This window comes from Sylvia atricapilla, chromosome 20 (assembly GCF_009819655.1).
Source record: "Sylvia atricapilla isolate bSylAtr1 chromosome 20, bSylAtr1.pri, whole genome shotgun sequence".
NCBI classification, from domain to species: domain Eukaryota; kingdom Metazoa; phylum Chordata; class Aves; order Passeriformes; family Sylviidae; genus Sylvia; species Sylvia atricapilla.
This window is the reverse complement of record NC_089159.1, coordinates 1,677,103-1,691,372: the sequence shown is the minus strand read 5'-3', so window position 1 is coordinate 1,691,372 and position 14,270 is coordinate 1,677,103. Positions and strand designations below refer to the sequence as shown.

At 44.6% G+C, this 14,270-nt stretch overlaps 1 protein-coding gene across 5 annotated transcripts in view; it reads left to right on the top strand.

Annotated features, from left to right (window-relative positions):
- Positions 1–14,270, top strand: part of AUTS2 (activator of transcription and developmental regulator AUTS2) — a 774,170-nt gene that overhangs the window by 428,088 nt on the left and 331,812 nt on the right. The gene's annotated exons all lie outside the window — the stretch shown is intronic.

Below are 14,270 nucleotides of genomic sequence, written 5' to 3'. Positions count from 1 at the left end.
ATTGCAGCTGTCCAGTTTTCTGGAAAGCACTAATGCTGTTCTGGATTAATTTTTTCTTTCTGGAGCAGACGTTGTATGGAAATTACCCTTGACTGAAAGCCATCGTTGGAAAGGTCACAGCAGTAGATACAAAATCCATAGGCAGTCGATTGCCTTCCACGGATTCAGCATTACTGCTCTTGCCTATTTTACCCTTAGGCATCTTTTATTTCTTGCACAGATGGTCTCACTCAGCCCTAACAAAATGTTTTAAGCTGTTGCATAAATTAAAATAAGAGGCCCCAAAGTACAAAAGTGCAACTCTTTGGGAAGAAGTTGGGGGTGGGGAGGGAGTGCAGAATAGGCAAGGAGAGAAAATGATGTAGGGCTCTGCTTCCCCTTCTGGCACCTTCTTCCCGTGGCTACAGCAGGTCAGTCCCAGACATTTCCATCAGCAGAGCTGAACTCAGGATGTGGGGATGAACAAGTGGGTAAGGTTGCAGTGGACTGGGTGCGGTTGTCACATGCAAGACATCATAGATGTGCGCCAAAGTATTGAGGAAAGATGGTCAATAATTTTTTACACACTCTTTGTATTAGAAAGGGTGATTTATTCAGGCTCAGCCTTCACCTTTGCCATTTACTTTTGGTAAAATGGAGGTCTTCAGAAGGATTTCAAAGATAATTTTAAAATACTGATTTTTGTCTTTAACATGGATGTCATGGTCTAACCCCAGGTGCTGCTCAGCCCCACACAGCTGCTCCCTCACTGCCAGAGAGGTGGGGAAGGGGAAAATCTGAGCTCATGGGTTGAGATAAAGCCTGTGTAATGGGACAGTAAGGAAGAAAAATAATAATGATGATAATACTACTAATAAAATTATAATATAGAATACAAGTGAGAGACACTGCAGTTGTTTACCTCTGCACCGGTGCCCAGCCAATTCCTGAGAAAAGAAATCCAAAATTAGTGTTTTCCTTTGAAAGTCTTAGACCTCACCTGTAGGTGAGGAGCATATCCCTAAGCAAACCACTGGGTATGTGTTTTGTTCCTTACTTGATGTATTTTTAGTTCAGCTTGCCATTGATTGTTAAATACTCTTGTGTTGTTTGTTGTGGACTGGTCTGTGAGTAAATTGAGGTGACTTGAGTAAAAGTGTTGCTTGGGCTCTCAAGGCTTCCCCTTGGCTGTTGTCCCCCAGCCCCAGCTATTCCTGTCTGTCTCTAACCCCCAGGCTCAGTTTTGATGCCCTGGGCTTCCCCCAAAGTTTAGCTCCACTGTTGTCTTCAAATCTTTCAGAAGTGTGAGCCTCCTGATTTGCAGCTAAAATCTTCAGAGGATTTTTTGATGCTGTGTAAAGGAGGTAGAAATGAGGTTTATATAGTATTACATCTTGGTGTCTTACCGAAAGATGAACTACAAGGGTTTGCAGCTCCCTTGGTGGGGTGGAAACCCCCTTAAACAGTATAGGACTTCTTAAATTCAGTGCCTTTACCTCACATTCCCTTTAGTGCTGTTCTGGGGTGTGGGGTCACTGTGCCTTGAGGGAGGCAGCACTCTTCTGTCCCACTGGGCTGAGGTTGATCTGTGCTGCTCAGATTGTGCCTTGTACCCACTGCTCTGTGATCCTCTAATCAGCCATTAGCAGATTCAAGCCTAATCAGGTTTCTGTGACTTTCACAATGCATGAGGATCTTCCCTCAGTGGAAGTTAGCCACAGATAATATTTCAAAGCTGTAGCTATTAGGTCAATGATCCCCTCTTGAGGCATGTGCCAATACCTTGGGAGTTTCATTTGAATGACCAGTCTGGCATCTCAAACACAGCCTGATACACAGAGAATTCATGAGTGGGGCAGGGCTGGCACGTAGAAAGTGCTCGGAAAAGGTGCTGTGAAATTGTTCTCAGTCAAATTGGGGTTTGGCTGTTGAGGTACCCGGAGTGGTGGTGCACAAAGTGTTTCCAGTTCCTATTTCCCATGGGCTAACAGCAGCACGCTGTGGGGTAGGGAAAGATGCCAGCACATGGGCTGGCACAGCAGGGGCATGACACTGCCTGATCACTAGGATAGAAGGTGATGCCTTAAGCTTTAGCTGTCATATTTTCAGATTCTGTGCTGCCCAGGGGTGTAGTTCTGAGCCTCATATTAAGTGCTAGTAAGCTCTTTTTACAGAGTAGGGAGACAAAACAAATCATTCTCCTGCTGAAAACCAAGGACAACTTTCAGCCCAAAAGCACAAACAACAAACAATAGTGGACTAAAGAGAGAAAACAAGAAGTGTGAGACCTCACAACCTGGAGCTGGAACTGGACCATTAAACCCCAATATACAAATGGACCAAAACTTACAAAAATGTAAGATCTTGTGACTAGGCAGTCATTTTGTGACCATTCTGAGTCCACCCTGGGTGTAGCCCTGGCCAGGCTCTTGTCCTGCCCAAGGTGTATCCTGGAAGCCTTTCAATAAATATCTGCTTTATTCTCTAGCTCTGTCCAGTCTCTGTTCCAGGTCAGCCTTCCCAAGGCATCAAAGGGAGTGTGAAACCTGGAATGTGTCACTATGGGGAATTGAACTTGCCCTGGCATCAGACACATCCTATCCCCAACTTCTAGCTCATTTCTCACAGTGACTGTAAACAATGGCAGAATATCATTCTTTTTCCCAGTTAATAGTCAATTAAAAAAACCCATTCTTCAAATTCCTCAGGTGGGTCCTAGAAGAGGTCTACTGCTTGCAACTCCTGTTCCCAAATCCAGTTTTCTTGCCTTGTAGGGCTTCTGTGCTGCACATTCTTGTCCTTACTGGAGAGCAGGATGGTTGTTATCACACCAGCCTGTACCATAGTTCATGCTTCTATTGAGAGGGCAGAGAGAACATCACAGAGAGACTTGGGCATTGTGCACTAGTCACTGTTACCTCTGACAGTGAAACTTAACAAATGGGAACACAGACTTTTTCATTAAATACCACCAGGTGGATTCCTGGAGAAGTGGAGTACAGCACTGTTGTAACGTGGGCCCCTTCCCTCACCCTTCCTTCACTCCCATCCTGCAGCATTCCCTGTTTGCTCAGCAGCCCTTTCCTCCTCACCATTTACTGGTGCTGCGATGGTTTGTTCTTCATTGGTGGGGAATTAGGTTTTGACAATGGTGTAAATTTCTGTCTGTGTAACCATATTTTGATGTGGGGTGTGTTTTTTATTTCCTCGAATATTGTGGTAGCTGTGTTCTTCAGTGTCTTTTGACTGAGTATTTCTGTACTGTACAGCCCATGGAACTCAAGGTGACCAATTCTATTGTCATGTCTCTTCTCCCTCTGGGCTGGAGGATTCCTGCCTTCCTTTTGGACAGTAACATAGAGAAGAGATAGTGTTCTCCTTCAACTAATTAGATGATGCATTTCAAAGTAGTCAGTTATGTTTAGTCACTTAATGAATTTTGTTTTGCCAGTTGACAGAGATTGATCAGCAGACAAAGAATCCAAATCCAAAAGAGAAAAAGGAAGCAACCATAGCTGTATTATTAAAGAAGTATTCACAGACAAATGGAGATGTTAAGTGGTGTAACAGCTAGGCTACACTCATAATTATGCAGTCATAACTAGAAAGGACCAGTTTCATTTTTGCAAGGTTTAGATGATTTTTGTAGCATTGTATTTCGACTTTCGGCAGGTTTGTATCACACACAACAAAAAGCTCAGATTTTTCATGCATATTGGTGGGGCTTTCTGTTGCAGCTTTTCGAGCTGTGGGGTAATGCATGTGTGGGAAGTTAATGATGTGGTCTCTGGGTGTTGCTTTCCTGTACGGAGTACTGATAATGAGCTGCGAGTAATAGGGTACGAGTCCCAGAAGATGAATTCTGATTACCTTTGTGGTACCATCCCCTGTATGCCCCCTCTTCCTTGATGTTTCTGTAAAGAACATTCAGATTTTGATGAGGGTATTGCCTATTTGACTTTTAATTAGATTTGCAGTATGTTATGTTAATAAACCGTGACTCTCTGTTTAGTTGGTTTGTTTTGTTTCCATTTTCTTACAGTGTGTATTCGTAGAATTATATGGTAGCAGGCAGCAGTTGAAATATTTTGCTTCTCCGTGTCTAAAACTTGTATTTATTGGTCCAGAGAGGGTGAATTTTGTCCCATACTCAATAATAATCAGTAAACAGTAGTTAAATTGTATAGAGACTTGCAAACTGTGGCATACTGTGAAAGTGCAGAGAGGAATCCTCCAAGGAAATTGCATGATAGGTCTTAAATAATACCTTATAGTCATGGGCTATGCCATTATAGGCACTAAAATTAAATATACAGCTTCCCTAAACAGCAGGTTGTCTTTCCCACTGCCCCCTTTTAATAAAAACTCTGGGACTTCCTCATGTTGACAGGTCAAGTGTAGTCTTTTTATAATCTCTGTGGTTTATCCCATTTGGAGTTCTTGAAATTTGTTTTCCTTGTACTCACTCGTTTTCCCCTAAATAATTTACTTGTTACTGCATACTTTTAATTGAGATTTAGCAAGGAAAATGAAGCCCCAACCTTTTGCCAAATCCCACGTAACAGGAAAGCATTTGGATGGCTGCTGGTTTGCAGCTCTGACTCATGGTGCCTGTCTCTCCACTTGAGTTGGGTTTTGTTCAGCAGACTGCTCTGGCAGTTTCATCACCAGGCTGTTGTGGATGGGGCTGTGATTTCTGTGCTGTTTGGCCCCATTGGGATGTGACTGCTCATGGCAAGGCTGCAGTGTGCTGTCAGCAGGTTCTGCCCCAGACACAGTGTCACTGAGGGCTGCTGGACAATGAGCAGGAGCAACTACGAGGGTGAGGAGGGGAGCACTGGGCTGGGAGTGCTGAACAGGGCAGCTGGAAGTGTCATCATGGAAAAGTTTATTCATTATTTTATCCTCTGGGGCTGTTTTCCTGTTCTAATTGCCAGTATTAGCTCCTAAGCAGAGGTGCTGTTGGTTGTCCTGAGGACTCAGATCCACGGGCAGTTGGTGATGGATGCACAGATTTGATGATGGATGCACAGATTTGGTGATGGATGCACAGACTTGGTGCTTTGCCCTGCTGAGCTTCCTGAAGGTCCAAGCTCTGCCCGGCGCAGGCTTGTCAGCTGAAATTGCTGTGTTTGGTGGCAATTACTGTGATGCACAGACCCATTGTGACTGGGCTGAGACCCCCTTACTCAGGTCACACAGGTCATAGAGTTATCATATAATTCTGCCTTTCAAACACTGTCAGCTTGGGGTGAGTTTTAATACTTAATGAAGAATCAAAAGCTCAATTTTTCTATAGTGGATTGTTGAAGACATCCAATCCTTTCATAACAAGATTTGGTTCTCCAAGGCTTCTGGTAAGCCAGAGGTTTTTCTAAGACAGAAAATGCTTTGCCTCTGAATTTCTGAACCTTGTACTATTTTTTCTGTTTGGAGTTGTGTTTCTTTCTAGATACGAATAAAAGTTTCCAAAATGGATAAAATACTTCACAAAATCTGCACATATCTTTTGAGAAGATGGGAAAGGGAAAAAATATTTTGGGAGTGTTCCATCATCATTAGAAAAATAACTACACAGTTTTACTCTCCTGTCTGTGTAAATGATAGTAAAATAAATAAGGGGAAGCCTAACTTGGGTGGACCAAGTTCTTGAGTTAAACTATTAAGATTAAATGACTGTAAGGTCTGGGTCTTTATGCAGCACTTTCTGGCATTTTATTAATAAATGCTGTTTTGCTATTGGAGGGATTTTTGCACTTGTTTGTCTTTAATAAACTCAGAAGCAGGCACAGATATTCAGAGACATTTCTGTCCATGGTAATTTAGTTTAGGGCACTGTGCCATAGTCATAACAAGTAAAGCCCAGCTTGCTTTCCACACAACCCAGGCTGGTGCTGTTTATTTGGTTCTGAGGCAGCCATGAGCCTTTCCCTGTCCTTTGACACAAAGTTTAGGATTTAGTATAGAAAGTTGTGCATTTGTCTCCTGGTGTGTACTGTCCCTGGCAGTTCTTAGGGGTCCCTGTGTGAGGTGTTGGCAGGGGCAGGTGGTGCTGTCAGCAGGAGGACAGCCACCATTTCACACGTGCTGAAGAAAACTGGCCTTATGGGGGTTTGGTGGTGATGGAGGAGGTAAATAAAAAGATTCTAACTGGCTTTTGTGGATAAAATCTACTGCCAGTGCTTTAAATTCATGGGAGATGAGCACTTGGGTCCTGTCCCAGAGGCAGGGGAGTCCAGTCTGAGCTGAGCATGAGTGGGACTGGAGGAGAAAGCTCAGCTGCTGGTGCTGACCCTGAGGAGGGACAGGGGAAATGGGGGGATTGGGTGGGGGCTCAGCAGGGACAGTGTGACAGCCTGGGCACTGTGGCCATGGCAGGGTGTCCCCCCGAGGGGCAGGGGACAGGCTCCTTGTGGGCAGGTGAGGTGTTCCCTGGGGGAAGGAGAGGTGTTTCCTGGGGGCAGGTTCCCTGGGGGAAGTTTCCCTAGGGGAAGGTGAGATGTTCCCTGAAGGAAGGAGAGGTGTTCCCTGAAGGAAGGAGAGGTGTTCCCTGTGGGAAGGAGAGGTGTTCCCTGAAGGAAGGAGAGGTGTTCCCTGGGGGAAGGAGAGGTGTTCGCTGTGGGAAGGAGAGGTGTTCCCTGGGGGAAGGAGAGGTGTTCCCTGGAGGAAGGTGTTCCCTGGGGGAAGGAGAGGTGTTCCCTGTGGGAATGAGAGGTGTTCCCTGTGGGAAGGAGAGGTGTTCCCTAGGGGAAGGAGAGGTGTTCCCTGGAGGAAGGTGTTCCCTGGGGGAAGGAGAGGTGTTCCCTGGAGGAAAGTGTTCCCTGTGGACAGGTGAGGTGTACCTGCTGCAGGGTGCGGAGGGGTTGGGAGGGCAGAGGAGACCCATGGCCAGTATGGCCAGGCCATGTTATGGCTGACAAAAGCACCTCCTGCTCCTCCTTCCTGCAGAGCAGGGGCAGTGACCATCCTTCCCTCCATGCTGCCATCCACATGGATCCACTTTGCTTCACTCCACCACTGGGAGGGTTTGTTTTCACACAGAAGGGGCTTCTCACAAACACACATGAAACACAAACATGGGTCTTTTCAAGCAAAGGGGTGTTGACGACTGGCTTTCTAATGGAACCATGCAGTTGTCAGGCCTCATCATTTTCTCAGGCAATTTGTTTTATTAGACTCGGCCATGCCTCACTCTGAGCTGTGCTGCAGGGTGGATCCAGCCCTGTGGGCTCTCCTGCTGCCCACGGGGCTGGTGGGGCTCAGGGGGAACAGGCTTCACCCTCTGCCTGTGCTGTCATCCCCACAGCCCCACCAAAACTCACGGCAAAGTTTTTTCCTCAACTTTGGATCCCGCTGCAGCTTGATGGCATCGGAAGAGAGATGTGCAGTTGAGCTGACAATCAGTGATTGGCATCGTGCACAGCTCATTATTGTGTCAAGGATTTGGCATGTCCGTGGAGAGGAAACCATGTGCGTTGTGTTGACACTGAGCTTAATTCATATCCTACCAGCAGCAATGCCAAACCCTTATCTCATCCCTGCTCGTGCCAGAGCGCCTGCCTGCGTGCCAGCTCCTTGTCAGAATAATGAGTTATGCCTAATACCAATCATTCCGTGGCAGATGCCGCCTGCTGTAGCCATTTTGTACAGTTGGGAGCCTCAGCAAAATGGCTGGGGTTCCATGTTGGGGTTCCATGCTGGGTTCCATGTTGGGGTTCCATGCTGGGTTCCATCCTTGGGTTTCTATGCAGGGGTTCCATGCTGGAGTTCCAGGCTGGAGTTCCATGCTGGGGTTCCAGGCTGGGTTCCATGCTGGGGTTCCATGCAGGGGTTGGAGGCTGAGTTTCTATGCTGGAGTTCCATGCTGAGTTTCCATGCTGAGTTTCCATGCTGGGGTTCCATGCTGGAGTTCCATGCTGGGGTTCCATGCTGGGGTTCCATGCTGGGGTTCCATGCTGGGGTTCCAGGCCGGGTTTCCATGCCAAGTATGGCATGGTCAGAGCTCTCTGGTAGCACCAGGAAAGGGAAAAATATTTCAAATGGCATCCAAATTATCTGCTGGGTTTTATGATGACTTTCCTAAAAAACCCAAATCTTCACGTAGTTTTTCTCTTCTATACCCTCCCCCAAATAGGTGGCACCCCCCTACCCTCAGTCTTTCTGCTTCTAACATATTCAAAATTGCATTTGTGGATGTGACACTATGAGCACCATTGCCTTTCCTCCATCTTCCCCTTTATTAATGCAGCTGATTTTTGGAGACCCCCCTGATTCTTCCCCGTGCTCACGAAGGGTTCACCTGCAGTGCCTGCAAGGGCACAGGCCTGGGTGTTTCAGCCTACCACACCCCAGGGTTTAGCCAGTTCCACTTGCCAGGAGATTGTCAAGAGAGAAAATAACCCTTTATCCCTCTAACACTGTAGAAGGCAGGAAAGACTCGCAAGGAAAAGAGAACTCAAAATGTGACTTTGGCTTTTCCCTGTGGGAGGAGTTCAAGGTGTCACCAAAGTGGGAGAGGAACATTTGAGCTGATATTGAACTCATAATCAAACTCTTTGTTGTGGGAACTGAATACTGTGGGAAAGGGAAAGGAAAACTTCCATGGGGTACAGCAATAATGTGTGTCTGTGAGGAGCCACAGTGTAGAGTAACTCCTGTTTACCTCTTTGGCTTGAGTGGGTAATTTGCTAGAATAAAAAGAGCAAGAAAAGGCTGAATGCTCAGTAGTTCACATTTGCTTTGAAATCAAGAGGCCCCCAAACCAGCTCAGTGTTCTGTGTTACAGAGATATGAGAGTTTATACCCAGGTGCTTTCACACATACGTTAAAAAAGTAATCACATCACACTCCCCATAGGCTGGTTTGTTCTCAAACCACGTTCCAGTGACAGTGCTTGAAGATGGGTTATTCATAATCATGTTGTTGTTTAAGCTGCATTACTATTTTGTGTCCACCCTATTGATTTTTCAGGATTCTTCTGCAGGATTCTTTTTCATTAGTGTTATATGGAACAAAAACCCCTTCGTGGATTCAGAAAATATTGTACTTACAAAACCTCCATAATTTTCTGGTTTTAATAGAAAAATAAATGCACCTGGGCTTGCAGTTAGCATGCCAAGGTTTTCCATAATTTAATTTGAAACAGTTCAAGAGCTTTAGTTTGGATATCAGCAGAAATGAGGGCCAAATTCAGATACAGTTTAATTGGGTACAAATCACTTGGCTTCCTAGAATTACTTTAGCTCACGTAAAGTCCACTTAAATTGGACATTTGAAACATATACCCATTTGCAATTCTTTAATAAATCAGATTATTACAACACAACTCTAGACAGACTCTTCCTGGGTTTCCTAAACCTGGGAGAGGGGTAGCCAGGCAGAAGGGCTGGAAGAGAGAAAGGATGGTTACAGAATAGATTTCTGTCAAAAATGTGTTAAAAATCACGGATGAAAACAAGGCTTTGGTGTGAGTTGGAGCTTCCCTGATGAAAAATTTCACTTGTGATGAGCTGGTCTGTCACCATCAGGGCACCCATGGGTTCTTGGTGTGCCACCCCTTCACTGCAGGTACAGTCACACTTCCTGGGGAATATTCTCTGTGGGAAGACCATGCTGATGTGATACATCTCTAAAGTTACTTTTGGTTCCTAGGGGCTGTGGTATCCAGTTAGCCCTTGAGTCTATGAATATTTATACAACATAAATGGGGAAATCGGTGGGTTCCCTCGGTGGAAATGTGATATTGGTATTTTTTAAAATAAACTTAAATAAGGTCAGAATTTTTTTATTCTCTAGAGAAAATTTCACGTCTGATTAAATAGTTTACATAAACTTAATCTTTTTCTGCTAGATGCATTATAGTCTCAGATATTATTCATGTAGCTATTCCTCTGTGAACCATAAAATGTTCATTTCTTCAAAATGAATATGAAGCTCAAAGCATTAGTGGTCTTAAGAGCATAAAAAGTTTATTGCTTTGTACTTAACATTTTTCAAGTAACTTTCGAAAGCTGAACAAATTTTGCATTTAGATTAATGGAAGATGTTTTCCATTTGAAGGAACTAGCAAGGGAGCAGCAATAACAAAAATCCCCCAAGGTTAAAAATGTAGTGCTTTTGATTTTTACCAGAACTGTGTTAGCAGAACAATCATTTCTCAGCATGGAAAGGTAACATAATTGGTCTATACAGTGGCAATATAGAAAACGAGTATGCTTCAGAGAAAGCTAATATGGCTCTACTTAATAATTTCCTTCAAGAGCCTGAATTTGAATGTATATTTCACCCAGCTTGAGGCAAACAATTTGTACCCAGAAGTTCTAGTGGAAGTTACCGGGGGGTCACGCAATTTATTTTAGTTCTTGAAGTTTTCAGAACTGAAGACCTAAGTGCACATTCACTTGCATAGTTTCACCTGTAATTTGATCCAATTGGGCACCATTTTCTTTCTCCCCTCTTATGGTAGTTCTTCTAGTGCAAAGAAAATAAAAAAAAAAAACAACCAAACCCAACACTCTCATGAAATATTGTGAAAGAAAAGTTTTCTTGGAAGGAAAACTACTTCTCAATTTTACAAAACCAGTCTCTTTAAGAATTGTTCCAGCCCTTTCATTCCCTGGCACCTGAAGCCTGCTGTGTTGGTTTCTTAAAAACTCATGTTACTGTGTGAATCCACTTTACTTTGGAGCCCGTGATTGTGGAAAATAGCGGAAAGTGCTTTTTCCAGAATAGACAAAATCACGTCTTTGCCCTTAAACTCAGGCCAGTGCTTCCCTCCAGCAGTGCCTCCAGCCTGGTTTCTGTGCCTGCCAAAGCCAGCAGCACAGCCCATGGACAGGCAGCGCCTGCTCCAGCTCTGTGCTCCTGGGCAGAGTCACCTCCCTGGGCTAAATCTCATCGTCTGCAAATCCCGGGGATTTGCTGGGACAGGAGCTGAGAGGTCCTTTCCAGTAAAAGTGGCATTGAATAAAAGGAAGGGGTTGTGCTTTTTAGCCTGATTTATAAGAAAAACTCTTGAGCCTTTTTGTCCTCTGTGCTGCAGAGGGCTGAGACACCGACAGGGCACTGGGAGGGCTGTTCAGAGCCCCAGCTGAGGGCACTGGGCTGTGGTTTACAGCTCACCACCCTGCACGAGCAGGAGAAGGGGCCAGAGAGTTACACTGAATTTATTGGAACCTTTCGTCTCAAATGTTCTGGGGAGATGCATGAGGAGATCCAGATTTTAAAGACAAGAATTGCTCTGCTGGTCTCTCCCTGTGCTGGGTGCTGTGAGCAGCTGGGATTAGAGGGCAGGGGCATGTTTCTTATAGGGGAAAGGACAACACAATTCTGCAAGTCTCTTTCTTAGAACATGACAGTGTCTTGCCTTACAGTACAGGGGTGTTTATTTAGAGCAGTTATTTTTTCTAGCATGGCCCTTCCTTTGCAAGCTGTTTTGTTCTATTTGTTTTCTCAGGTGAGTTTCTCTCTGTGTCTTCTTTAAATATTAACTCACCTTTTCAGTTGTCTATTTTTATTTTAGTGGGATGATGCTTTGATTTGTAAAAAAGACATTCTGGCCTTTTTCACCATGTCCAAGTTCTTAGGGCAGAAGATCTTTTGTGAGTGTTTTGATAGACCTCTTATATTCTACCTCAGCCAAGGGAACAAAGGCTCTAATGTTAGTGTTAATTTTATGGAATTCTTCATCTGTTGCATTTCAAAAAATCCTTCCTGTGCTTTTGAAGCCAACAGACCTCAAGTTTGACCACTTTCAATAAAGTCGCTCTGCTTTTCTTACTTGCATGCCAAATGTACCTGAACAAATCTTACAGGCACAAGGTAGAATATAAAATAAATGTGTCCCTCTGGTAATTATCACCAAGAATTAATGTGAAGCCAGTGACAGTGCTGCTGGAAGCCTGCCTCTGGGAACTGTTGTTTTCCCTGGCTGTCCAGGGTTCTGTGATCCACCCTTCCCAAAGCTCTGTGCCCATTTGTCACCACGCTGCTCTCAGAGCCTGGCTGGGTCAGTGTCCTGCGGTGGGTAAGGGGATCCTTTTCCCTTTAAGAGGACATGATGGGGAAAACATGGCCTGAATTTCGTTAGCAGTGTGACAATGAGAGAGATAAGTAGATGTGACAGTTATGAATGACGCACTGTCATGCACTTCTGCGTTCTGACTCAGATAAATTGACACTGCTGTCAAACACAAGCTATGGAGAGGAGAGACCTCTGATGAACCTTCTAATATGGTAAATGGGAGTCTTAATTCTTCATTAACTGGAAAAAGGAGATTTGGCCATGTAATTTTCTCCTTGCTGCCTGTTTTAAAGATTCCAATAACCCAGCATTTACAGTTGACTAGGCAGGGATTGCTTTTTCCTATGCCAGCGACATGTAGGCTGTGAAATCTAAGGAAGTGCCGCTTAAACACAGACTTATTGCCTTGGTTATCTTTAATGACTTTGAAATGTATTGGCCTCATTATGGAACAGTGCAGTTATCAATTCCTCTAATTAGGTGATGTGGTCCCATAAGAAATTTAACATTAAAGTGCAAAAATGAGTTAGTGGCATCAATTGCTGGCAACTTGGATGTTGGCACTGAATTTAAAGCAACGGTGCTCTTTTTCTGTGTAGTTATTCTGCATCGGTCTTATTTGTTCAAATATCAACAGTAATTTTTTTCAATACAATGATTTTCGCCCTTGTGAAGAGCTGTTTATTTACCTGAGCATTTCTTTGCCCTCTGAAGCTCTATCCTGTGGCATGCAGTTGGTGTAGACCGCAGTGACCCACAGACCAGCTGATGCAGAGTGAGCTCTCTTCACTGACAGGTCAGGCTGGGCACTAAAACTGCCAGTCCACGTTTGCATTTTCAGTGGCCCTTTCAATCTGAAGATCTTGCAGCAGTTTATAAGCACTGAAGAGCCTTGCCCACGGTCCTACCTCCCAGCAGAGCTGGAAACAAAGCACGATCCCCGCAGTTCAGTCACCTTCCCAGATTTGTAATGCTGCTGCCTCCCACGAGGGTCTGTTGGAGGTTGCATTTCTCTTTTCCACCATATGGAAAGGATTATTGGTGGCCAATTTAGAACAGACAGTCTCCTGTCTTGCTGGGAGGAAAAGAAGGTCTGAGAAACCTTATTCTAATGCTGTCTGGTTTGTGCAAGTGTTTTGGTATGGCTGTATACAAAAGCAAGTGCACAGTGTTTATCACTTGTTATTCTTCGCTTTAAATCACTCAGCACAAACCCACAGATTATTTGTGTATGAAGATAATCTCCATTTTCTGCGAGTTTCTAAAGCTTGGTGGGGATAATGTCTGGCAGGGCAGTGTGTGATGTTACGTGGGGAGGGTATCTGTGAACACACTGGGAGACCACACTGCCAAAAAATGGAATTTTTGCATACTTTAGAATAAATGGCTCCAAAGACATCTAACAACCTCAAATTGCAAACCACAAATGGTCACAAACGCTGCATGGAGCTGGGTTTCTCTCTGGTTAGGCAAGCTGTGAGCCAGGGATGGAAACCTCACCCTCTGCTTCCCACACAGACATGGGTCTGTACTGGCCTCACTTAACTGCCCTGAAGGCTGTCCCTCTTTGCTCCCTTCCCAACGGACAATATCAGTGGATTGCTTTGGATGCCTTTGGAGGATTCATTAAAGACTCAAGGCTGAGAAGAGGGTGAATGAATGAATGGATGAGTGGATGGATTCCCTTTGCCTGCTCAGGCAGCTAGGCTGGGTGTTCTCAGTTTCACTGCAGCTCCTCTCTGGCTGTGACTGCTTTGTAAACTTCTGGATCACGGTGAGATATGTGGCACAGTGAAGACAATCCTGCCACCCTTTGTTCTCTCCAGTTCAGAAAGAAAAGTAAGGGCACTCTGCTTTCTGCTTTAAATAAATAAGCCATGCCCACATGCAGTCCCACCCAGTGTTTGTTGCTGCAGAATTTACAGAGTTTTGTAAGAATCACAGATCACAAATAGTTAGGGGTGCAGGTTAGGGTTGGTTTTCTCCTTTTTCTTGGACTGAAAGGAAAGAGGTCTGGAGTATTTCTGCTTCCTGAGGGAGCCAATTCTGCTCTCTTGCATTAGCTTTCAGGATATGTTGGTTTTCCTTGTAGACAGTCCCTGCTCTAGCAATGGATATCATCAGAGTATCCAAGAAGCATGGTCATTATCCACACTTGACTAAGAAATAAAAAAAATTGTATCCTTCCAGTTTTCTCCCCTGTGGCTTATTCTCAGATGGAGGTGATGAGTCTCTTGCTCTGGAAGGGATATTTTCAGTGATGACGTTT